Source organism: Bufo gargarizans, chromosome 8 (assembly GCF_014858855.1).
Source record: "Bufo gargarizans isolate SCDJY-AF-19 chromosome 8, ASM1485885v1, whole genome shotgun sequence".
Classification (NCBI taxonomy): domain Eukaryota; kingdom Metazoa; phylum Chordata; class Amphibia; order Anura; family Bufonidae; genus Bufo; species Bufo gargarizans.
Window position 1 is genome coordinate 103,069,696 of NC_058087.1, and position 27,913 is coordinate 103,097,608.

The 27,913-nt window shown below is 42.9% G+C and overlaps 1 protein-coding gene across 2 annotated transcripts in view; it reads left to right on the forward strand.

Moving 5' to 3' along the window:
• HIBCH (3-hydroxyisobutyryl-CoA hydrolase) overlaps nucleotides 1–27,913 on the forward strand; it is a 340,021-nt gene that overhangs the window by 167,229 nt on the left and 144,879 nt on the right. The window lies entirely within an intron of this gene.

The following is a 27,913-nucleotide window of genomic DNA, read 5'->3' on the forward strand; positions in this document are numbered from 1 at the left end:
TATTAGGTGATGTGCATCTCTATAATGAGAAGGGGTGTGGTCTAATGACATCAACACCCTATATCAGGTGTGCATAATTATTAGGCAACTTCCTTTCCTTTGGCAAAATGGGTCAAAAGAAGGACTTGACAGGCTCAGAAAAGTCAAAAATAGTGAGATATCTTGCAGAGGGATGCAGCACTCTTAAAATTGCAAAGCTTCTGAAGCGTGATCATCGAACAATCAAGCGTTTCATTCAAAATAGTCAACAGGGTCGCAAGAAGCGTGTGGAAAAACCAAGGCGCAAAATAACTGCCCATGAACTGAGAAAAGTCAAGCGTACAGCTGCCAAGATGCCACTTGCCACCAGTTTGGCCATATTTCAGAGCTGCAACATCACTGGAGTGCCCAAAAGCACAAGGTGTGCAATACTCAGAGACATGGCCAAGGTAAGAAAGGCTAAAAGACGACCACCACTGAACAAGACACACAAGCTGAAACGTCAAGACTGGGCCAAGAAATATCTCAAGACTGATTTTTCTAAGGTTTTATGGACTGATGAAATGAGAGTGAGTCTTGATGGGCCAGATGGCTGGATTGGTAAAGGGCAGAGAGCTCCAGTCCGACTCAGACGCCAGCAAGGTGGAGGTGGAGTACTGGTTTGGGCTGGTATCATCAAAGATGAGCTTGTGGGGCCTTTTTGGGTTGAGGATGGAGTCAAGCTCAACTCCCAGTCCTACTGCCAGTTTCTGGAAGACACCTTCTTCAAGCAGTGGTACAGGAAGAAGTCTGCAAGGTAAGAAAAACATGATTTTCATGCAGGACAATGCTCCATCACACGCGTCCAAGTACTCCACAACGTGGCTGGTAAGAAAGGGTATAAAAGAAGAAAATCTAATGACATGGCCTCCTTGTTCACCTGATCTGAACCCCATTGAGAACCTGTGGTCCATCATCAAATGTGAGATTTACAAGGAGGGAAAACAGTACACCTCTCTGAACAGTGTCAGGGAGGCTGTGGTTGCTGCTGCACGCAATGTTGATGGTGAACAGATCAAAACACTGACAGAATCCATGGATGGCAGGCTTTTGAGTGTCCTTGCAAAGAAAGGTGGCTATATTGGTCACTGATTTGTTTTTGTTTTGTTTTTGAATGTCAGAAATGTATATTTGTGAATGTTGAGATGTTATATTGGTTTCACTGGTAAAAATAAATAATTGAAATGGGTATATATTTGTTTTTTTTTAAGTTGCCTAATAATTATGCACAGTAATAGTCACGGCACACACAGATATCCCCCTAAAATAGCTAAAACTAAAAACTACTTCCAAAAATATTCAGCTTTGATATTAATGAGTTTTTTGGGTTCATTGAGAACATGGTTGTTGTTCAATAATAAAATTAATCCTCAAAAATACAACTTGCCTAATATAATTCTGCACTCCCTGTACTGTACCTGGTTTCGGCTTGGGTGAGCTTGCGGCTGTGTAGATACGAGATGTGCAGCACCTGAAACTACGGATACTGGAAGCCTGTGCTAGCATTTCTCCTGCGGTGTTGCTATCAGTGTGTGAAGAGTGGGAGAAGAGGGTTACATTGACAATCCAACACAATGGGCAGCACATTGAACGCATTTTATAAGTGGTCAGAAACTTGTAAATAACTCATGAAAGAATAAAGTTACGTTAATACCAAGCACACTATTGTTTTTCTTGTGAAATTCCCAATAAGTTTGATGTGTCACATGACCCTCTTCCTATTGAAAAAACAAAAGTTGGATTCAAAATGTCCGACTTCAAAATGGCTGCCATGGTCACCACCCATCTTGAAAAGTTTCCCCCCTCATGTATACTAATGTGCCACAAACAGGAAGTTAATATCACCAACCATTCCCATTTTATTAAGGTATATCCATATAAATGGCCAACCCTGTACTATTAACACATTTTCCCAGGTGCGGTATAGGGTTGGGCCCGACGGGTGGTACCAGAATTATCCCCGGAAACATTGAGATCTGCCAATTTAGGACTCGGCGGCAAGTCCTCCACGTCTCCCACCATCACGCTTAGCAGGGTTGTCTTCCCCTCTTCCATTGAAGTGGCGGTTACCCCTACCGCTGGCCCTTCGGTCTCGGGTTCCCAGGGTTCTGGTCTCCCCCTGAGCCAACGTAACAGGCAGGGTTTCTCTATGAAAAACACAAAAGGCACACCATAGGGTAGTACAGTCTAGTTAAATAAATGAACATAAAGTACTCCAGATTGGAGACTCACCTTAATGGGTTGTGCAATCAATAGGCACAACACTACTGAAGGCTTGAAGGGGATTGTAATAGGCCCCAAGAAGGCGGATAAATCCAAATAAAGAGAAGAAATTCCCACGGCTCAAAAACCAATCTTTGATGATATAAACTTGATTTAATAATTTGTCAGGTGGTGTAACGCGTTTTGGGGCAGAAAACACCCCTTCATCAGGTACAGACTGCTCATACTGCTCCCCCCTGAGCCAGGCCACTCTGCTAGGGTTACCATTGTTTCATGGGTATCGGTCACTCTCATAGCAGGCCACAGTGCCGGGAAGTCTCTCCCTATTATAAGTTCGTAGTGTAGATTTGGCGCAACTGCCACGTCGTGAGTCCGTCTGCCAGCCTCGGTTGTTAGAGACACTAGGGCGGTGAGATAGTCTTTTAAGTCTCCATATATGCACATGACCCTGACTTTCTGGCTAGTATACTCCGCTGACCATACCAGGGGAGCTCTTACTATGGACACCAGACTCCCTGAGTCTAGCAGAGCCTCAGCTGGTGTGTCTCCTACCTCCACCTGGCACAGGTGGTTTAGATTTTTTAGGGTACCTGCTGCACACAGCTTCCTGGCATATAGCGACTGACGGTAGACCTATTTAGTCTCCATGGGTTCCACCTGATGCGGACAGTCCGCTCTTACATAGCCCGGCTCCTGACACCGCCAGCAGACCATCGGAGCCAGGTTTGTATAGGGTATACCCCGGGTAGTTTTGGTTGGTACAAGTCGCCGGATCTGGGATGGAGATTTTCAGGGTTTCACTGCCCCCCTCCAAAAAGAACCCCCTGTAACAGGCTTAGTAGCCTCATAGCGCTGCACCAGGTCCATCATTTCTAGGGCGTTGCCAGGAGACACCTGACCGATCCAGTGCTGGAGAGGGGGCGGCAGAGACCTCCAGATCATATCAGCCAATAGTCTATCCAGCATAGCCGTGGGACTCAGCACATCAGGCTGTAGCTACTTTTGCAAGAGGTTGAGTTAATCATAATACTGGGTCCTCGCAGGCTCAGTCGGCTTAAACCCCTAATGATGATGTACCTGCTGGGCCCAGGACCAACACATTCACCCTCATTCTTGCCAAAATCTCACCCTTTACTTGTTGGTAGTTGGCTGCTTGATTGTCTGGCAAATCGAAATACACCCACTAGGAATCGGATGCCATGAATGGAGCGACGACCTCAGCCCACTGGTCACGAGGTAGCTTTTCCCTGATGGCCACAGGGAACAGGTAGATCGTACATCAACAGGTAGGTTTCAATGTAGTCTGCGGGGGTCATCTTGGGTATCGTGGCACAGACTGCTTTCCGGGCATCGTTGATGCTCGGGGTTGCTCCTGCTGTCTGCAAAGCTATTCCGTGTTGTAGCAGCAACTGGTTAGTCTCCTGCTGCTGCTTATTAGCCTCGCGTTGCTGCAGGTTGGTCTCTCACTCCTGCAGATTAGCCTCTATGAGGACCTTCACAACAGCCTCCATTTTGTCGTGGGGCACTGGTTGTAAAACAGCTGGTTTAATGTACGCCATACAACCATGCCTGAAAAATGCAGAACCCAAAAATATTGGCGTTCACGCCAGCCTCACTGCTCTCGCCCACATCCTCCACCAATTGTGAGGTTTCACTCTTGTAGATAGGGTCAGCGGCCACAGTACAGAGGCAAAATATAAGTTTTTAACTAAAAATGTCAGTGTTTATTTACACTTGAGGCAATTGCACAAAACCACACGTAACTTTGCAGTCTTAGTGTTAATTCATATAAGGTCATATAACTTGAGTCACCTTGCTGGCAGTTTTGCCTCCAGTAGGCTTTAGGGGGCCTGTTTCCCCAGCGTGCAGCTCTCAGCCCTCCAGCTCGGCACAAAGCTTTGGATCCCCAAAAACAGAGACATCTCTTCTAAGGCCAGCTGCCTGTATAGGGACAGCCAGGTGTTGCCAAAACCCAGACCGGCACTTAAATCCCAGTCTGGTATTTGACCTCACCTGGCTGGAAACCAGCCTAGCCGCACATGCTGGGAGGAAAATACCTGCCTTGCCAGACTTAACCCCTCACTGAGTCACAACCAACATCTCGATGCCCTACTTTAATCTGTGTAGCGCACTGACAGATTGATTTTACTTGGTGATTTTAATGCAAGAGTGGGATCCAATCTCTCCACCTGGGATGGCGTAATTCGCAACAACGGAATCGGCACATGTAACGGCAATGATATGTTACTATTAAAGATATGTGCTGCTCACGGCTTGGTCATTATGAACACCATCTTCCACCTACCTACTCTGAAAAAGACGTCCTGGATGCACCCATGCTCCAAGCACTGGCATCTAATTGATTATGTCATAGTGCGGAGGAAAGACATACAGGATGTAAGAGTAACTAAGGCCATGCCAAGTGCTGACTGCTGGACTGACCATAGAATCATCATTTCTAAGCTAAAGCGGCCACATGGAAACAGAGTTGTGATAAAAAAGATCAATGTCAATACATTGGTAAATCCTAGTATCGCAGCCTCATTGGTAAAAGATCTTGAAAATCAACTCCCGAACCTGCATATCCAGGAAAATGCTGAGAAGGACTGGGAATGCTAATGTAACATCTTGCATCCGTCTGCACTTAAGGCTCTCGGACCCGCATGCAGAAAACTGCGGGACTGGTTTTGATGAAAGCGATGAAGAGATTAAGGCCTTGCTAACCAAAAAACATTGCCTTCACTGTGCTCATCAAAATGACCCGTCATCAACTGCAAAAAAAAAAATGCTTTTATCAACACTCACAGGACTATACAGAGTAAATTCCGTAAGATGCAGGACTTGAAATTTAGTTGCTTGCTGATAGAAACGATACCAAATGTTTCTATGAAGCCATCAGATCCCTTTATGGACCTCAGTCTTCAGAAAGCTCTCCTCTTCTGGATTAGAATGGTACAATTCTCATCGCTGAGAAAACTCAGATTTTACAGCGTTGGGCTGAACACTTCCACTCTGTGCTGAACCGCCCACCTACCATCAATAATGAGGCAATTGAAAGAATGCCCCAGGTGGATATCAACTATAGTCTGAATGTCCCACCATCAGAGGCTGAAACCTTACAGGCCATCAGTCAATTGTCCAGCGGTAAGGTGCCAGGATCTGATGGAATTCCATCGGAAGTCTATAAGGCTGGTGGTGCAGTGCTTGTTGAAAAACTCACCCAATTGTACCAGTCTTTCTGGAATCAAGGTTCCATACCTCAGGAACTTAAAGATGTGTCAATCGTATACCTTTTATAAGAGGAAAGGTAATAGACACATCTGCAATAATTATAGAGGAATATCACTTTTATCTATTGCAGGCAAGATCTTGGCACGAATGTTGCTAAATCATCTGGAACAGGGTCTGCTACCGGAGACGGTGTGGTTTTCGCTAAGAGCGTGGCACGGTGGACATGATATTTGCAGCTTGACAGCTTCAGGAGAACTGTCAGGAGCAAAATTGTGAACTATGCACCACCTTTATAGATCTTACCAAGGCTTTTGACACAGTTAGTCGTGAAGTCTTATTGCACATTATGTCAAAGTTTGGATGCCAAGACAGATTCTTGGCATATGGTACAACAATTCCATGATGGTATGGCTGCTCGGGTTCTGAGCAATGGTGAATCTTCAGAGGCCTTGCCTTACACAAATGGCGTGAAACAAGGGTGCGTGCTTGCACCAACCCTGTACAGCATAATTTTTTCAGCCATGCTGTCAGATGCCTTTCAGAACAGTTCACTGGGAATCAATCTGAGGTATGGAACCGATGGTAAACTGTTTAACTTACAAAGATTCCAGGCTGTCACCAAGGTAAAAGAGACTGTGCTTCGAGAGTTACTTTTTGCAGATGATTGTGCCCTTAATGCGGAATCGGAGCAGGAAATGCAAGCCAGTATGGATAAATTCGCAACAGCATGTGACAACTTTGTTGTTCAATTACTTTTATTGACATGAATACAAAAAGAATAATCAATTGGACTGAGTCCAGGCGAAATCAAATGGAATTGTCAATCGCAAACTATCCTCAAGATATCTGAGAACACATATTTTATGTGAAATACAGGCAATATTAGCGAACATTAAAGGATTACATATAGATGATAAATCTACTATCCTAAGGAAGGGAAGGGTGCAAATTTAGATATACTGTTTTTCTTCTATGTATAGACAAGGTCTAGCCAGTTTTGGAATGCTTGGGATCTTTTAACTAGCTCAGCTCCCCTACCTTAAACCCCCTTAATGACCAGACCACTTTTTACAATTCTGCACTACACTACTTTCACGGTTTATTGCTCGGTCATACAACTTACCACCCAAATTAATTTTACCTCCTTTTCTTCTCACTAATAGAGCTTTCATTTGGTGGTATTTCATTGCTGCTGACAGTTTTACTTTTTTTTATATTAATCAAAAAACAACATTTTTCACTTTCTATTGTAAAGTTATTCAATTAAAACTACATTTCTATATACATTTTTCACAAAATGTATTGTTCTACATGTCTTTTGATAAAAAATAATGCAATAAGTCTATATTTATTGGTTTGGGTAAAAGTTATAGCGTTTACAAACTATGGTGCAAAAATGTGAATTTACGCACTTTGACTTTCTGAGCACCTGTCATGTTTCCTGAGGTTCTACAATGCCCAGACAGTAGAAACACCCCACAAATGACCCCATTTCAGAAAGTAGACACCCTAAGGTATTCGCTGATGGGCATAGTGAATTCATGGAAGTTTTTATTTTTTGTCACAGTCTCATATTCCCAAAAATAAAATTTTACATGAACTCACCATACCCCTCACAAAATACCTTGGGGTGTCTTCTTTCCAAAATGGGGTCACTTGTGGGGTATTTATACTTCTCTGGCATTTTAGGGGCCCTAAAGCGTGAGAAGAAGTCTGGAATATAAATGTCTAAAAATGTTTACGCATTTGGATTCCGTGAGGGGTATGGTGAGTTCATGTGAGATTTAATTTTTGGTCACAAGTTAGTGGAATATGAGACTTTGTAAGAAAAAAAATAAAAATAAAAATTCTGCTAACTTGTGCCAAAAAATTAAAAATCTTCTATGAACTCGCCATGCCCCTCAAAAGTGAACTTTATAGCGCCGCAGCGATTTTACGGTGTTTTTGCAGTGATCAGAAAAAAAAAAGTTCTGTCACTGCGGTGGGGCGGACTGAACGCAAGTGTGCACACAACATCAGGCCTGATTGCGGACAAGAAAAGGCATTTTCTATTTAGTCCTGGCAATGTGCGGATCCGCAAAATGCGGAAAGCACATTGCCGGTGTCCGTGTTTTGCAGATCCGCGGTGTCCGTGTTTTGCGGATTCACAAAACACATATGGATGTCTGAATGGAGCCTTACAGGGGGGTGATCAGTGACGGGGGGGATCAGGGGTTAATAAGGGGTTAATAAGTGACAGGGGGGGTGTAGTGTAATGTGGTGTTTGGTGCTACTTATTACAGAGCTGCCTGTGTCCTCTGGTGGTCGATTCTGGTGGTCTATCCTAGCAAAAGGGACCACCAGAGGACCAGGTAGCAGGTATATTAGATGCTGTTAACAAAACAGCGTCTGATATACCTTTCAAGGGTTAAAAAAAAACGCATCTACAGCCTGCCAGCGAATGATCGCCGCCGCAGGCTATAGATTCTCGTTTACCTTCGGTTCCTGTGAGCGGGTGTTCACAGGAAATCTCGCCTCTCGTGAGATGACGCGCCGGCGCGTCAAAGAGGAATAACCCGACCGCCCGCAGGAAGCAATTCTGTGTTAGGCGGTCGGGTAGCGGTTAAATAAGATCCAAGGGGTTCAGGTTTTGATATATTTCTCATCTGTTCCCTCATCCTCCGCCGACAACTCCTCCATTCTGCGGATCTGTTCAAGTGTGTCTAACCAGTCCCTAATGTGTGGGCTGACTTGGGACTTCCAGTATCGAGGTATGACCAGGCGTCCGGCTTGCAGAAAGAATCTTAAAAGTCCGCCCTTTAGAATGGAAATGGGTCCTGGGACTGTACCGAGCTACCGCTCACCTGATTATACAGATCATTCAAGGCCTTCCAAAAGGAAGTCAGACGAGTGCACTGCCACCATATATGGGACATCGAGCCCACCTCCTTATTGCAGCGCCAACATAAATCTGAACTTGTGGGGTAAAAAGAGTGTAGGAGTGCTGGGGTTCTGTACCATCTGGACATGACCTTGAAATTCTTCTCCTGTATGTTGCAGCTAATGGACGCCCTATGCGATAAGGTAAATGCTTTCAACCACTGCTCCGAAGCGAAAGATCTTTCCAGCTCTCTCTCCCAAGCCGACACAAATGGTAGGGAAGATAGGGAACCTCCGCTCTCCTAAAGTAGCCCGTAGACCAAAGACACAAGATGTGTAGGTGGAGTAGATTGAGGACATAAAGATTCAAAAGGGGTAAGATCTCTGAAGATATTCGAGATGGGACCCAGGGACAGCAAGAAAGTTTTTAATAGCATATTGGTACCAAGCCCCTCTGTTACCAGCCCCAGGGAATGAGCCTAGAGGTCGTATCGCCTCTTTCCTCAGGAACTGATATGCCCGCGGGTAATCCTCCCTCCGGCCTCAGGCCCAGCAACATTTTTTGTCCCACCCCCAGGGGCGAAGTCCGGATTATCAAACATAGGAGTCATGGGAAGGCTGTGAGACCCAGAGGCGCCACAAATTTTTCCCAAAATTTTAATATTCCCGATGTTAAAAGGGGGAGACTCTTGGGTCTTTGTAGTTTTGTGATCCATAGTAGGTCCTGGGCTGGGCATCCGATCTCCATCCTCTCAAACTGGAACCACCGTTTAGTTAAGCCACTGTGGAACCAGTCTAGAATGTATGAAAGAATTGATGCTTTATGTTACATTTGCAGGTCTGGGAGCCCCACTTCCCCCCCCCCCCCCCCTCAACTTGGGACGAGTCGGGAAACGTATACCCAGCCTAGGAGCTGATCCTGCCCATATAAAATCTAAGAGCATTGATCTAAAGGCCTTATAGAATTTATATGGTAAGGGGGTGGATAGTTCTAAAGACATAAAAAATCCTTGGCAGGACATTAATTTTGATTGTGTGAATCCTTCCAAACCATGATAATGGTGCTTTCTTCCAAGCCTGTAAATCCTTCCTGATTTCCTCCAGGAGGAGGGCGAAATTGGTGGGGTAGAGGTCATTTAATTTCGGGGGGATAGCAATGCCCAGGTATTTAATGTGTCCCTGCGCCCAATGAAAGGGAAATGATTACTGTAACATAAGTACAGTGGGAGAGGGTAAAATTACATTAAGTATCTCAATTTTGTGGAGGTTCACCTCAAAATTGCTTAGGTCCCCAAAGGCCGAGAACTCCTTTAGAATATTGGGGAGGCCGACAACCGGGTCTGAGCAATAAATGAGGTCGTCCACATAGATAGCTATTTTGGATTCCACTTCCCCAAGTCTGACTCATCTTATAGGTTCATTAGCCCTCAAAGCCCTAGCCAGGAATTCCATAATCAAAACATATAATAAGCGGGAGAGTGACAATCAACCATTTATTCGATCCTGAGCTCTAGGGTTCCTATAGAGGGCAAGGATTCAAGTGACCATGTGAGGACCCAATCCAAAGGCCTCCAGGGCCACTCCCAGAAAGACCCAGTCCACCTGGTCAAATGCTTTTTCAGCATCGACCGAGAGCAGACAAAGGAGGGAAGCTGTTGTATGGGCTCGGGCTATAAGACCGTATTGTATTGTCTGTGGCTTGCTGACACGGGACAAAGCCCAACTGGTCCTCATGTATTAAGGAAGGCATATACATCTTCAATCTATCGGCCAATATTTTAGAATAGATCTTTACATCTATGTTGATCAGCGAGATCGGCCGATCGTTACTACAGACCAGAGGGTCTTTGCCCGGCTTAGGGATTACACATATGTGTGCAGTCAGAACCTGAGGAGGGAAAGAGGCACCCCCCGAAAGAGATTTACACATTATAGTGAGCAGTTTGGAGACATCTTCCAGGAACCTCTTATAGAAACGAGGAGTGAATCCATCAGGACCAGGGCATTTTCCAAATAACCCCTGGAACTTCCTGTAAGGTTATTTCCCTCTCCAGATTATCCCTATCAGCTACCGAGAGCTTAGGGCCCAGTAAGTGTCAAATATAGTTTTAGATTTTCTGAGTTTTAAGGTCTATGTGTAGATCTTCGTACTTTCCTTTTAAATTATAGAGGTCCTCATAATACGATTACAATTCCTGCAAGATGTCCCCAGTAGTGTGAATGTGACCTCCCCCTCTCCTATTAACCACTACAGGACCGCCGCACTCGAGATTTCCTGTGAACCCGCGCACACAGGCGCGCTCACATTCACAGGATCGGCAGGTAAACGAGTGCATCTACAGCCTTTTTTTTTTTTAACCCCTAAAAGGTATATTAGATGCTGTTTTGGTAACAGCATCTAATATACCTGCTACCTGGTCCTCTGGTGGTCCCTTTTGCTTGGATCGACCACCAGAGGATACAGGCAGCTCTGTAAAGTAGCACCAAGCACGACTACACTACACCCCCCCCCCTGTCACTTATTAACCCCTTATTAACCCCTGAACACCCCATATAGACTCCCTGATCATCTTTGTGTCATTGATCACCCCCCCTGTAAGGCTCCATTCAGACGTCCGTATGTGTTTTGCGGATCTGCAAAACATACGGATGTCTAAATGGAGCCTTACAGGGGGGTGATCATCCCATATAGACTCCCTGATCACCCTTCTGTCATTGATCACCCCCTGTAAGGCTCCTTTCAGACGTCCGTATGTGTTTTACGGATCTGCGGATCCAGAAAACGCATACGGACGTCTAAATAGAGCCTTACAGGGGGGGTGATCACCCCATATAGACTCCTTGATCACCCCCCTGTCATTGATCACCCCCCTGTAAGGCTCCATTCAGACATCCGCGGTTGCGGACAAGAATAGGACATGTTCTATAGGCTCTACAAAAAACGCAGTGTTCGCCCAATCAGGCCTGATCTTGTGCGCACACTTGTGTTCAGTCCGCCCCACCGCAGTGACAGAATTTTTTTTTCTGATCACTGAAAAAACACAGTAAAATCGCTGCGGCGCTATAAAAAGATCACTTTTGAGGGGCATGGCGAGTTCATAAAAAAAAATTTTGGCCCACAATTTTTTTTTTTTTTTATCTTACAAAGTCTCATATTCCACTGTGCCCCCCAAAAAATCTCACATAAACTCACCATACCCCTCATGGAATCCAAATGCGTAAAATTTTTTAGACATATTCTAGACTTCTTCTCACGCTTTAGGGCCCCTAAAATGCCAGGGCAGTATAAATACCCCCACAAATGACCCCATTTTGGAAAGAAGACACCCCAAGGTATTCTCTGAGGGGCATAGTGAGTCCATGAAAGATTAAATTTTTTTGTCACAGGTTAGCGCAAAGGGAGACTTTGTGAGAAAAAACAAACACAAAATCAATTTCCGCTAACTTGTGCCAAAAAAATAAAATAAACTTCTGTGAACTCGCCATGTCCCTCACGGAATACCTTGGGGTGTCTTATTTCCAAAATGGGGTCAAATGTGGGGTACTGCCCTGGCATTTTAGGGGAACTAAAGCGTGAGAAGAAGTCTGGAATCCAAATGGCTAAAAATGCCCTCCTAAAAGGAAATTGGGCCCCTTTGCGCATCTTGGCTGCAAAAAAGTGTCACACATGTGGTATCGCCGTACTCAGAAGAAGTAGGGCAATGTGTTTTGGGGTGTCTTTTTACATTTAGCCATGCTGGGTGAGAGAAATGTCTCTCTATAATGACAACTTTGTATAAAAAAAATGGGAAAAGTTGACTTTTAGAGAGATATTTCTCTCAACCAGCATGGTTATATGTAAAAATACACCCCAAAACACATTGCCCTACTTCTTCTGAGTACGGCGATACCACGTGTGACACTTTTTTGCAGCCTAGGTGCGCAAAGGGGCCCAATTTCCAATGAGTACTTTCAGGATTTCACAGGGCATTTTTACGCATTTGGATTCCAAACTACTTCTCACGCTTTAGGGCCCCTAAATTACCAGGGCAGTATAAATACCCCACATGTGACCCCATTTTGGAAAGAAGACACCCCAAGGTATTCCGTGAGGGGTATGGTTAGTTCATGTAAAGTTTTATTTTTGTCACAAGTTAGTGGAATATGAGACTTTGTTAAAAAACAAAACAAAACAAAAAACAAAAAAAAAAACATTTTCCGCTAACTTGTGACAAAAAATAAAAACTTCCGTGAACTCAATATGCCCCTCAGCGAATACCTTGGGGTGTCTTCTTTCCGAAATGGGGTCATTTGTGGGGTATTTCTACTGTCTGGGCGTTGTAGAACCTCAGGAAACATGACAGGTGCTCAGAAAGTCAGAGCTGCTTCAAAATGCGGAAATTCACATTTTTGCACCTTAGTTTGTAAACGCTATAACTTTTACCCAAGCCAATAAATATACACTTATTGCATTTTTTTTAATCAAAGACGTGTAGAATAATACATTTTGAGAAAAATTTATATAGAAATGTAGTTTTAATAGAAAAATTTTACAACTGAAAGTGAAAAATGATGGGTTTTTTTGCAAAAATTTCAGTCAATTTCGATTAATATTAAAAAAAAGTAAAAATGTCAGCAGCAATGAAATACCACCAAATGAAAGCTCTATTAGTGAGAAGAAAAGGAGGTAAAATTCATTTGGGTGGTAAGTTGTATGACCGAGCAATAAACCGTGAAAGTAGTGTAGTGCAGAATTGTAAAAAGTTGTCTGGTCATTAAAGGGGTTTAAGCTAGGGGAGCTGAGCTGGTTAAGGGTGGGAATGTAAGAGGAAGTCTGTCTGGGCATCAACATTTTTGCCAACAATCTGCCACTTCTATTTCCCTGTCCATAAAAGAGCTTCTTGAACTTATCCCAAGCTCTTAAATATTTTTGGTCTATCAGTTTCCTAAGGGCCGAACTCTTATCACATAGCTCTTGATAAACCTCAGATGAGAGGGACCCTTTGTGCCTCTTCTCTAGAACCGCCAGTTTCTGAAGGAGTGCCTGTATCTCTGCAGACTGCATTTTCCTAAGCCTAGAGGCGTGCAAAATAAATCTACCTCGCACCATGCATTTTAATGCTTCCCATGGAATCGTAGGGCTGGAAGCATCCCCTATGTGCTCCTCCACAATTTCTGAGATAGCGGATTTAATATCTGCCACGCAGACTGGATCCCTGAGAATGTTGTCATTAAGCTTCTGCAAACTTCTAGAACGGGTAGGGTCTCCTACCTCCATTGAAACCCAGGTAAGAGAATGATCAGAGAATAAGATGGGTTCAATGCCTGCTGTAAGGAGCAGATCCAGAAATGAGTGAGAAAGAAAAAGGTAATCGAGACGATGATAGGAGTTATTGGTGGAAGAGAAGAATGTGAAATCTTTATTTGTAGGATTCAGGATACGCCATATGTCCACCAATCTTAGGGACTGAAGGTGTCTCCTAAATCCCCGGGCCACTCCAGCAGATACGGAAGACCTACCTGTAGATGTGTCCAGAGCTGCATCCAAAAGAAAATTATGGTTCCCACCTAGAATGACCTGGAGGCCATCTGCAAACTTGTCCAAAGCTGCAAACACCGTAGAGGCGAATAAGGTCTGCCCTGAATTTGAGAAGTAGACATTAGCAATTATAAGTGTCTTGGAAACCCCCCCCCCCCCCCCGACTGAACTGTTTCAGCGACCCTTCTTATTCACAAATTATTTCTGCAGTGACAGTTAGCAATATCATCCAGGTGGATCAGCAGTTTAGAGATATGTTGGGAGTGGGCCGTAAGTACCTTTATGCTGGTCCTCCAGGTGCATATGCATGGCCTCTTGCGTCTTTTCCGAGGCCTCAACACGGTGGCCTAAGTGCTTGATCTCCCCCTTTAGAGTCTCATTCTCTGTGCGGTATGTCCATTCTAACCTGGAAACAGAGTTCTCCAGATCCTCCATTGTGGGAAGGAATTGATGCTGGGCTCGAAGGTCCCCTCCCGCGGCAGACGATGCCGATGCTGGGCTGCCTGAGTCTCTTTCAGAAAAGAGAAGAGCACGAGCTCTGGCTTGTAGCCGGGGGAGATGCTCCAGCGGCCATCTTGGGTATATCTGGAGGCCCCGGCGTTTGAGGTTGTGATCTGAAAAACTTTTGGATGCCCGCTTTGTCAGACTGTTGGTCAGTCTCGGATGAGCCCTTGGTTGTTCTGCAACCCATCTGGCCGGTGAGCTGATGAGATCTGCTGTTTGGATGGCTATTATAGCAGAAGTGGAAGGAGAGCTGCAGTCCTGCACGTCCTACTCTGCCATTAGCAAGCCACGCCCCCGCATGTGACAACTTTGACCTCATCATTAACCCGAAGAAAACCGAAGTGATGTACCAGCCAGCTCCGAAAGCCCAATATCAAGAACCTACCATCACAGTGAAAGGACAGAATCTGCATCAGTGGACCAATATATACGTATTTTGGCAATACCCTCTCCCGTGCAGTGACAATTGACATCAAAGTCAACTGCAGAATTGCAAAGGCAAGTTCTGCAATTGGCAGACTGCGGACCATTGCATGGGAACGCCATGGAATAAGCCTTACTACAAAGCTTAGTCTACCAGGCTGTAGTGTTAACCGCCCTGATGTATGCTAGTGAGACCTGGACAGTATACAGAAGACATACTAGACAGCTGGACCACTTTCACATGAATTGCCTCCGTAGAATCATGAGGATCCAGTGGCAGGATAAGTTGCCAGATACGGTAGTCTTCTCCAGAGTAGGCTTACTATCAGTTTACACCTTATTGATGAAAGCCCAGATGCGCTGGGCAGGCCACGTCGTAAGGATGCCAGACCATCGCATCCCTAGACAGATCTTCTATGGTGAGCTCTCCAAGGGTAAGCGATCGCATGGGGGGAAAAAGAAGCGATACAAAGATACACTGAAAGCCTGAATACTGAAAGTATTGTGATATTAACATCACCTCGTGGGAATCTCTGGCGCATGATCGTTATACATGGAGTACCCTTATCCGTCTGGGTTGCCAGACATACGAATCCAGAAGGACAATCCTAGCACAGGAGAAGTGTACATTTTGTAAACATAAAGCTGCAAATGCTGAAACAAACATCCATATTTGTCTGCTCAGTATGTAACAAAACATTAAATGCTAACATAGACCTTATTAGCCATCTAAGGATACATCGCTATGGGCCGAAGTTCTATCTATCAGATATCAAGGACCTCATCGAAAACAATGGACAAACAACAACAACATACTCCTTGAACTTTTCCACATTTTTTTCACGTTAAACCCACAAACTTAGTAACATACATAGTAACATAGTACATAAGGCCGAAAAAAGACATTTGTCCATCCAGTTCGGCCTGTTATCCCGCAAGTTGATCCAGAGGAAGACCCCTCTCTAGTAGCTATAGCCTGTAATATTATTAAGCTCCAGAAATACGTCCATGGCCCTCTTGAATTCCTTTATTGTACTCACCATCACCACCTCCTCAGGCAGAGAGTTCCATATTCTCACTGCTCTTACCGTAAAGAATCCTTTTCTATGTTTGTGTACAAACCTTCTTTCCTCCAGGCGCAGAGGATGTCCCCTCGTCACAGTCACAGTCCTGGGGATAAATAGCTGATGGGATAGATCTCTGTACTGACCCCTGATATATTTATACATATTAATTAGATCTCCCCTCAGTCGTCTTTTTTCTAAAGTGAATAACTCTAATTTTGATAATCTTTCAGGGTACTGTAGTTGCCCCATTCCAGTTATTACTTTAGTTGCCCTCCTCTGGACCTTCTCCAGCTCTGCTATGTCTGCCTTGTTTACAGGAGCCCAGAACTGTACACAGTACTCCATGTGTGGTCTGACTAGCGATTTGTAAAGTGGTAGGACTATGTTCTTATCACGGGAATCTATGCCCCTTCTGATGCAACCCATTATCTTGTTGGCCTTGGCAGCAGCTGCCTGACACTGGTTTTTGCAGCTTAGTTTGCTGTTTATTAAAATTCCTAGATCCTTTTCCATGTCAGTGTTACCGAGTGTTTTACCATTTAGTATGTACGGTTGACTTGCATTTTTCCTTCCCATGTGCATAACTTTACATTTATCAGTGTTAAACCCCATCTGCCACTTATCTGCCCAAGCCTCCAGTCTATCCAGATCCCTCTGTAGTAGTATACTGTCCTCATCAGTGTAAATTACTTTACACAGTTTAGTGTCATCTGCGAAAATTGATATTTTACTATGCAAGCCTTCTACAAGATCATTAATAAATATATTGAAGAGAATAGGGCCCAAAACTGACCCCTGAGGTACCCCACTAGTGACAGTGACCCAATCTGAGTGTGTACCGTTAATAACCACCCTCTGTTTTCTATCACTGAGCCAGTTACTTACCCACATACAGATGTTTTCTCCCAGTCCGAGCATTCTCATTTTATATACTAACCTTTTATGTGGTACAGTGTCAAATGCTTTGGAGAAGTCCAGATATACGACATCCATTGATTCGCCGCTGTCAAGTCTAGAACTTACCTCCTCATAGAAACTGATTAAATTAGTCTGACATGACCGATCCCTCACGAAGCCATGCTGATATGGCGTTATTTGCTTATTTCTGTTGAGATGCTCTAATATAGCATCTCTCAGAAAACCTTCAAACAGTTTACCCACAACAGATGTTAAACTTACCGGCCTATAGTTTCCAGGGTCTGTTTTTGGCCCCTTTTTGAATATTGGCACCACATATGCCATGCGCCAATCCTGTGGGACATTCCCTGTCAGTATAGAGTCTGCAAATATCAGAAATAAGGGTCTGGCTATGACATTACTTAATTCCTTTAGGATACGGGGGTGTATGTCATCCGGTCCTGGCGATTTGTCTATTTTAATCTTTTTAAGTCGCTGATGTACTTCTTCCTGGGTCAGACAGGACACTTTTAATGGGGAATTTATTTTTGCATTCTGCATGTCATCTGACAATTTATTTTCCTCAGTGAATACATTGGAGAAAAAAATATTTAACAGCTTTGCTTTCTCCTCATCGCTCTCTGCGACTTCCCCCTCATTACTCTTTAAAGGGCCGACAACTTCAGATTTATACTTTTTAACATTTATATAATTGAAGAACATTTTAGGGTTAGTTTTTACTCCTTAACCTTTTATTACCATACGGTATGTACCTCTCACAATGAGATTTTAGGATGTTTTTAAAGATATCCCATTTTGTGGCTGTATTTTTATTTTTGAGGACTTTGTCCCAGTTAGTTTGGCCTATGGCCTCTCTTAGTTGGCTAAATTTAGCTTTTTTGAAGTTTGGTATTTTTGTTCCTCCCTGTAGAAACGCTCTTTTGAATGATAATTGGAAGGTTATTACTTTGTGGTCACTATTTCCCAGGTGTCCCCCAACCTGCACGTCTGTTGTTCTGTCCGGCCTATTGGTTAATACTAAGTCCAGTATGGCCGTCCCTCTAGTCGGGTCTTGAACCAGTTGGGAGAGGTAATTGTCTTTTGTTATTGCCAAGAACCTGTTTCCTTTATGAGATATACAAGTTTCAGTTTCCCAGTCTATATCTGGGTAGTTGAAGTCCCCCATAATAACCACCTCATTATGATTTGCCGCCTCGTCTATCTCGTTTAGTAATAGATTTTCTGTGGCCTCTGGTTTTAGGTGGTTTATAGTAAACTCCTATTAGTAATTTATTGTTGTTTTTAGCTCCATGTATCTCTACCCACAGTGACTCCACATGTTCATGTCCCTCATTTATATCTTCGCGGAGTGTGGGCTTTAGACCGGACTTTACATAGAGGCTTAAAGGGGTTTTCCAAGATTTTTTTTACTGATGTAAAATCAGTACCTGATTGGTGTGGGGCCGACAGCTGTTTGAGAATGCAGCAGTGCTCCTGTGAGCGCCACAGCCTTCTCTCTGCTTTTCCTAGGTCGGTGGCGTCACATTCATTGTTTGTGTGACCTAGGAGCAGCTCGACACCATTCATGTGAATGGAGCTATTCTGAGCCGCTATACTATGTACGGTGCTGTGAGAATGCAACGGCGCTCACAGGAGCACCACTGCCTTCTCAAAAAAGCTGATGGACGTTGATCCTGGGTGTTGGACCCCCACCGATCAAATATTGTTGACCTATCCAGAGGATAGGTCATCAGTATTAATATTTTGAAAAACCTTTTTAATGTATTTATGTGAACCAACAAAAAGTAGCAAGTATGTGTGAGGTGAAAAGAAAATTAAACATAGTTTTCAAAAGTTTTAATAAAAATGTAGAAGGTGTGGTGTGCATTTGTATTCAGCCTCCCTGAGTCAGTACTTTGTAGGACCACCTTTCGGTGCAATTGCAGCTGAAAGTCTTTTGGGGCATGTCTCTACCAGCTTTGCATATCTAATTTTGCCCACTCTTTGCAAAATAGCACAATCTCAATCAGATTGCATGGAGAGCATATGTGGACAGCACAGATTTTCAATGGAATTTAGGTCTGCACTTCTAACACATGAATATGTCCATTGTAGCTCTGGCTGTATGTTTAGGGTTGTTGTCCTGCTGGATCGTGAACCTCCACCTCAGTCTCAAGTCTTTTAGTTCCATAAATCTTCCTATCAACTCTGACCAGCTTCCCTGTCCCTGCTGAAGAAAAGCATCCCCACCATGTTTCTCAGTAGGGATGGTGTGTTTAGGGTGATGTACAGTGTTAGTTTTCTGCCACATATAGCGTTTTGCATTTAGGCGAAAAAGTTTAACTTGTTGTTATCTGACCAGAATGCCTTCTTCCACGTTTGCTGTGTCCCCTACATGGCTTGGTTTCGAACTGAAAATGGGACATCTTATGGCTTGTTTTAAAAAATGTCTCTCTTCTTGCCACTCTCTTATAATGGCCAGATTTGTGGAGTACACAACTAAAGGTTGTCCTGTGGACAGATTCTCCTGCATGAAGTGTGGATCTCTACTGTTTCTCAAGAGTGACCATAGGTTTCTTGGCTGCTTCTCTAATTAGTACCCTCCTTACCTGGGCTGTCAGTTTGGGTGGAGCACATTTTTGGTAGGTTTGGCACGTTTGCCATAATCCTTCCATTTTCAGATGATGGATTGAAGAGTGTTCAGGGATCTGTTCATGGTTTGGGATTTTTATTTTTTTACAAACTAACCCTACTTTACATTTATCTTTATATTGTGTTTCCAATTATCATTAAAAAGAGCGTTTCTATAGGGAGGAACAAAAATACCAAACTTCAGAAAGCTAAATTTAGCCAACTAAGAGAGGCCATAGGCCTAACTAACTGGGACAAAGTCCTCAAAAATAAAAATACAGCCACAAAATGGGATATCTTTAAAAACATCCTAAAATCTCATTGTGCGAGGTACATACCGTATGGGAATAAAAGGTTAAGGAACAAAAAGAAACCAATGTGGATATATAGAACTGTAAAGAAAGCAATAAATGACAAAAAGAAAGCATATAAATCACTAAAACAGGAGGGTGGCATGGAAGCACTGAAAAACTATAAGGAAAAAAAAAAAGAACATGTAAAAAACAAATAAAAGCGGCCAAACTAGAGACCGAGAGATTAATTGGCGAAAGAGAGTAAAACTAACCCTAAAATGTTCTTCAATTATATAAATGTTAAAAAGTATAAATCTGAATGTGTCGCCCCTTTAAAGAGTAATGAGGGGGGAGTCGCAGAGAGTGACGAGGAGAAAGCAAAGCTGTTAAATATTTTTCTCTCCAATGTATTCACTGAGGAAAATAAACTGTCAGATGACATGCAAAATGTAAAAATAAATTCCCCATTAAAAGTGTCCTGTCTGACCCAGGAAGAAGTACATCAGTGACTTAAAAAGATTAAAATAGACAAATCGCCAGGACCGGATGGCATACACCCCCGTATCCTAAGGGAATTAAGTAATGTCATAGCCAGACCTTTTATTTCTGATATTTGCGGACTCTATACTGACAGGGAATGTCCCACAGGATTGGCGCATGGCAAATGTGGTGCCAATATTCAAAAAGGGTCCAAAAACAGAGCCTGGAAACTATAGGCCGGTAAGTTTAACATCTGTTGTGGGTAAACTGTTTGAATATATCTGTAAAGAATAAATCAAGGCAACTGGACGTACTGGGAGACCATTGTTTCTTCTGTGCCCAATACCAAGTTCTGGATTTTGGTGGTGAAATCTTGAGAGTTCTGTATGTGATGTTGTGCGTTTCCAACCAAGGGCGCTAGGATTCTGGCTAAGTATTTGGCCACATTGTAGGTCACAGAGTTGATGCTGCTGGCAATTGGCCTGAGAGGGGTCCCGTCCTTATGTATCTTAGGAAGTCCATAAATACGTGGAGGGGCTTCCCCAGGGTAGAGGCGATGATACATGTCCCGATCAATGATTTTGTCCTTTTCTAGTTGTTGTAGTAGTTCTATAACCTTCTTCTTGTAGCCACTGGTTGGGTCTCGTCTTAGGGCCTCATATGTGTTGTTATCATCCAGGAGTGTGGTCACCTTGGCATCGTAGTCAGACGTATTAAGTACAACAGTGCATCTTCCTTTATCCGCAGGCAGGATGGTGATGTTTGTGTCTTTCTTCAGGGATGTAACCGCCTTCCTTTCTTCTCTAGTCAAGTTTGAAGTCGGTTGGTTTGGCACTGGCCAGAGCTGCAGACACTTTAAGGCGAAGTTGTTCAGCCTCACCCTGGGGTACTTTGTTGCTGTGGAACGTCCAGTTGCCTTGATTTATTCTTTACAGATATATACCATGACCCGAATAAATGAGAACCTTCACAGACAAACAGTTTGAAGGTTTTCTGAGAGATCCTATCTTAGAGCATCTCAACGGAAATAAGCAAATAACGCCATATCAGTATGGCTTCGTGAGGGATCAGTCAAGCCAAACTAATTTAATCAGTTTCTATGAGGAGGTAAGTTCTAGACTTAACAGCGGCGAATCAATGGATGTCGTATATCTGGACTTCTCCAAACCATTTGACACTGTACCACATAAAAGGTTAGTATATAAAATGAGAATGCTCGGACTGGGAGAAAATGTCTGTATGTGGGTAAGTAACTGGCTCAATAATAGAAAACAGAGGGTGGTTATTAACAGTACACACTCAGATTGGGTCACTGTCACTAGTGGGGTACCTCAGGGGTCAGTATTGGGCCCTATTCTCTTCAATATATTTATTAATGCTCTTGTAGAAGGCTTGCATAGTAAAGTATCAATTTTCGCAGATGACACTAAACTGTGTAAAGTAATTTACACTGAAGAGGACAGTATACTACTACAGAGGGATCTGGATAAATTGGAGACTTGGGCAAATAAGTGGCAGATGAGGTTTAACACTGACAAATGTAAAGTTATGCACATGGGAAGGAATAATGCAAGTCACCCGTACATACTAAATGATAAAACACTCGGTAACACTGACATGGAAAAGGATCTAGGAATTTTAATAAACAGCAAACTAAGCTGCGAAAAATAGCGTCGGGCAGCTGCTGCCAAGGCCAATAAGATAATGGGTTGCATCTGAAGGGGCATAGCTGCCCGTGATAAGAACATAGTCCTACCACTTTACAAATCGCTAGTCAAACCACACATGGTGTACTGTGTACAGTTCTGGGCTCCTGTGAACAAGGCAGACATAGCAGAGCTAGAGAGGGTCCAGAGGAGGGCAACTAAAGTAATAACTGGAATGGGGCAACTAGAGTACCCTGAAAGATTATCAAAATTAGGGCTATTCACTTTAGAAAAAAAGACGACTGAGGGAAGATCTAATTAATATGTATAAATATATCAGGGGTCAGCACAGAGATCTATCCCATCATCTATTTATCCCCAGGACTGTGACTGTGACGAGGGGACATCCTCTGCGTCTGGAGGAAAGAAGGTTTGTACACAAACATAGAAAAGGAATCTTTACGGTAAGAGCAGTGAGACTATGGAACTCTCTGCCTGAGGAGGTGGTGATGGTGAGTACAATAAAGGAATTCAAGAGGGGCCTGGATGTATTTCTGGAGCGTAATAATATTACAGGCTATAGCTACTAGAGAGGGGTCGTTGATCCAGGGAGTTATTCTGATTGCCTGATTGGAGTCGGGAAGGAATTTTTTATTCCCCTAAAGTGGGGGAAATTTGCTTCTACCTCACAGTTTTTTTTTTTTGCCTTTCTCTGGATCAACTTGCAGGATGACAGGCCGAACTGGATGGACAAATGTCTTTTTTCGGCCTTATCTACTTTGTTACTATGTTACAACTTTATGCCTGACCTTTCTGATTCCTTCCTTGGTTTTCATGATGCTATTTGATCACTAATGTTCTCTAACAAACCTCGGAGGCCTTCACAAAATTTTATCTATTAAAATGTTTTATTTATCAAAAAAAAATTGAAAACTATGTATCATTTTCTTTTCCCTTCTCATATACTTGCTACTTTAGGTTGGTCTTTAATTCCAATAAAATCATAATAAGGTGCATTTAAGTTTGTTTTTCAAGGCACTGCACATATCTTTCAATAAAATGTTGATTTAGCCCCAAAAAAATTTATTTCCAAAAGAGATAAGAAAAAAAAGCACTCCACAATTCATTACCCATTTTCTCCTGAATGTAGGAACAACCCATATCTGGTCCCAAACTGCTGTATGGGTTCAATGCAGGGCTTAGAAGGGAAGGAGCACTGTTTTTTCTTTTGGAGGTCAGATTTCAGGTTCCATGTGAGAGACCCTGATGTACTCCTGTGGAAGAAATTCCAAAAAAGTGACCCCTCAAGAAATTTATACCTGCTTACACAAAAAATTCAGCCTGTGCTAAAAATTGAAGACAGATGATTGGGAATTATGAGATGGGATCAGGGATCCTGAAACTGTTGCAAGTGACCAATTTAATAATGATCACGCTGCAGCAGATCCTAGGACAGTACACTCTAGCAAAGTGGAGCACCACAAGTCTCAGGAGGCTGAGATTACCGCGCAAAGGGGTACTCACCCTTCCTAACTGAAATAGTGACATGCAGTGAGGTGTCACTATTCTACATGCTCGTCTTGTGCTACAGTTGGTTGGTATGACTTAATGACCAGTCGCAGCACATAGAGGGCTGGGATCACAACCACAGGTACAGCAGCCATCTTAGCCCAGTCACCATTTAATTCATGACCTCCCTGCTTGCTGTGCCATACTTGTATGGCATGTGTCAGAAAAGGGTGAGACAGCATTATTTTATTTAAAAATGTAAAGTGAATTCTTGTACATTGTCTTAAAAGGTCTTATTTGTGGTAGATTGCAAGAATCTAGGTTAGGAAATGATAATTTAGATTAATGGGGGAAATTGCAAAATAGTTTTGCCATATGGACAGATCCTTGAAGTTACCGTAGGTTGCAAAATTGTCAAGAAGGTCGACGCTTATTACATTATGCAATTAAAGGGGGTTGTCCAGTTTTTTTGTTATCCTTAGGATAGGTCATCAATACAGATTGGCGTGGTTCTGATTCTCGGCTACCACTCCTATCAGCTGTTTGAAGAGAACGCTGTGCTCTCTTCACTGTTTACATGCTTGCCGTCGACATTGCGGTGGCAGCGGAGCTGTGTAATCTTGGCTGCTCTGACCCATTCACATGTACATGCTGCATTCTCTAAAGACAGTTGAACGGTGTGGGTTCTGGGAGTCGGATTTCAGTCAATCTGATATTGATGAGCTATCCTGAGGATAGGTCATCAATATCAAACAACGGATAACCCCTTTAATGTTTTTTGCTCTATGGAGAATGCTGTTCCAAATTATGTTATATACATTGTGTACATGCTTTGAATACCCTTTTGAAGGTGACTATTGCTGCACAAAGGTGTATAGCTTGTTGCCCATCTGAACGCAGGTAATACCAGATCTTCTGTATTAAATCTGTCTGTTCTAAAAATGTTCATGTGGTTGAGTGAGATTTTATTTTACCGTTGTAAACTCAACATTGTTGTTAAAAATAAGTTATAAGTTAAGTTTTGAACTCCTATGTTTCATTTGTGCTTTTTGTTTATACATGATGTATACTTCATTGCTATAACAGCATGCTCTGGCCATTGATGTCATTCAAGCTTAGGAAGAATAAAAAATAATTGGGTCACATTCAGCAGTGCAATACAGCAAATGATGTAGTGTAATTTGTGTAAAATCTGTGTCACACGTGTATCTTGAGCTGCAATCCCTGAAGGATTTTAGAGCAAAGCAGAAAACTAGATCCCCTCTATAGTTCTGTGTGATCTGTAGCTTTATCATTTTTAAAGAAATCTGATACATTATATCATAATTCAGTCGTTTTGATTTTATTTTTCACCATATGGAATAATTAGGACAAAAAAAAACAATGCAACAGCACTCTGCAAACACAAATAAAGTACAATAATGCCATAATTATAGAAAATATTCTGGTGCTAATGCTACACTCATTTTATAAATTTGAGATTCTTGGCAAATGCATTTTTGACGATCTCTATAGGACAGGAACCTAACACTAAATGCTACCTGTTATGAGCCATATTGACCATCATTAAGTACAGGGAATGCAGGTTCCACATGCATGCTGGGTCCACTCTGCCTTTTACTACTTTTGGTGCCTTAATGGCCTCCACTAAATCCAGGGAATGCAGGTGCAGCCTGCATGTTGAGACCACTCTATACCTTACCTCTCCTGGTGCCAGGAGGCTTTCATTGAATGCCGGGAGAGTAGGCTACGGCTTTATACTTGCACTAATTAAAATCAGCCTAGGGGTAGACAGGCTAGTCAGGACCTGCATTCCCTGAAATCAGTGGAGGACATTATTTGTGTTTGCAGAGTGCTGTTGCATTGTTTTTTGTCTTTGTGCTTTCAGCCATGACCACGTGCATCTGTGCATTGGGATGTGCTGACTGACTCCTTTTTTTCTTTGCTATATGGAATAATTACCTTTATATTTTAATAGTTCGTGAATTTTCAGATGTTAACCTTTAGGATATGAATGCCGTACTTTTCCGGCACTGCAGGACGTGACTTGAGTCCCAGCACCGATGTCAGCGTATAAATCCATTGTATTCCGCTCTCAGTGCTGATCGCGGCACAAACGGGGCTTGTGGAGGGTATGATGGGTCCTCGATGGCTGAGAATGCAGTTTGATGCCTTGCACAGGCATTGGGGCTTGCCTTATACAGATACCAAGGAGATCCAGTCCCCAGGCTGGGTCTCCTAGGCAGCTATCAGTGTACTACACTGATATCTCAATGTAGTACAATACATCATGTATTGTACTGCATTGAAAGAGGTATAAAACCCTGAAAAGTTGAAGTCCCAAAGTGGGACAAAACTAAAAAGTAAACATATTAGGTATTGCCGTGTCCGTAACAACCGGCTCTATAAAAATATTACATGAGCCACACCATAAAGTGAATCAGTAAAAAAAAAAAAAAAAGCGCTAAAACAGAAATTTTTGGGTTACCTTGCCAATGCCTCACAAAAGCACAAAATGTGTAATACCCAGCGACTAAAAAGTCATATGTATCCCAAAATGGTACTGACAAAAAAGGGCATAAACAAAATACAAATCTGTCAGCTGTAGCCTTTGAAGTTTACAAAAGACCTAATTAAATCGGTAAAAAGGATAAAAAAATCTGAAAAAATACAAAATGAGCAGCAGGTGGCAAAAGAGATGAAATATATAAATGCTAAAAAAACAAGATCTGATTAGGTAGGTCCCCTGAATAACAATAAAGGGGGGTTAGTCACTGAAGAAAAGGAAAGGCAGAGTTACTAAATGGCATTTTTTAGCTTTGTATATACAAAGGAAGAGAAAGGAGCTGAAAAAATGTTTGAAGGACTCCCAAAGAATTATATGCAAGAGTATGTGACTGTTTTAATAATATTATAAGTGATAACCAACATGGATGGAAAGGCTTAGAAAGTATAGTTTGTAATTGGATTGAAAACTGTCTGAAGGACCGGGTCCAAAGTGATGTGGTCAAATGATTCCTATTCAGAATGGTCCCGGATTATAAGTGGTTTACTCCAAGTTTCAGTGCGGAGTTCTTTGTTATTTAATTTATTTATTAATGATATAAAGGATGGGATTAATAGCATCATTTCAATTTTTGCAGATGACACTAAGCTATGTAGTACTGTGTAGTTTATGGAAGATGTCCAAAAACTATAAGCTGACTTGGACATTGAGTGATTGGGTATCAACTTGGCAAATGATGTTCAATGTGGATAAATGTAAAGTTATGCATCTCGGTAGTAATAATCTCTGTGCATCATATGTCATAGGGGATGTAACACTGGAAGAGTCACATATATAGAAGCATTTGGGTGTCCTTGTAGATCATAGATTAAGTAGTAACAGCATACAATGTCAATTAGCTGCTTCTAAGGCTAAGGACATTGTCATGCATTAAATGAGGCATGAACCCAAAAGACAGGCATGTAATACTACCACTTAACAAAGTGTTGGTGCGGCCTCATCTGGAATATGCAGTTCAGTTCTGGGCACCAGAATGCTCTGGAGCTGGAGAGATTACAAAGTAGAGTGAATAAACTGTTAAGGGGCATGGATGGTCTTAGTTATGAAGAAAGATTAAAATAATTACATTTATTTAGTCTTGAGAAGAGGACCTCGCCTGGGAACCTGCATCTTCAGAGGAAAATTGCAGTGTTTCAGTAGAGACAGGCGACCTGCAAGAGGGAAACATTTTTAAAGATTCCATTGTCCCAGGGCCGGGAAATTGATGCATGGACACTGAGGGTCCCATTGACAGAGGCAATGCAGTGGGGGACAGTGACGTGACTAAAGGGTCCCATGATGCAGGGGCCAAAGATTCTGCTGGTGTTGCAGAACTGGATGCATATCCAGCGGAGAACTCTAGTGTCCAAGACCTTGGACATGGAGGTATGGACACTGTCATAGAGGAGTCTATTGTCCAGAGGCCAACAGATGAAGGTATGGGCATTGCTGATAAAAAGTATGGACGTTGTTGATAAAGGCATAGACTTTGTTAATATAGCTGATGACAACATGGAATACAGTGAAGCCACAAAAGAATCTTCGGAGGCAGAGGATGTAAATTGTGTTAATGTTGGAGAGCATGACAGTCTCCCTTTAAGGATGCTAAACATTGAGCAAAGCATGGAGGAGCTATCCGGTGAACGTCCAGCAGTCGTCGTGGAGACCGTACTGACTGCAGGTCCACTGCACTCACTGGATGTAGCAGCAGAGACAACTGTAGCAGGCGATGACCTCACTGTGACAGCTGAAAATTCCAGTCAGGGGGTTGAGGTAACCATGGAAATGACTGACAAAGTCGGAAACCTTCTTCATTGGGACTACCCAGATGGATTACTGGATAATGAAAGATCATCTTATCTACATGTGTCAACACATGGAGCAACACCATAAAGTGGCTTGGGAAAACAGTGACATTAATGTATTGGTACAGCCTGACTCCGCAACAGCTGCATCTGCCAGCAGCCCACACCCAATCTCCAGTATTCGGGGCTCCTCAGCAGAAGAAAGCTATTGTTCCTTTGCTTCATCTATTGCTCCTGATGCTTCTCCTCCCCCTACTCCTCGTC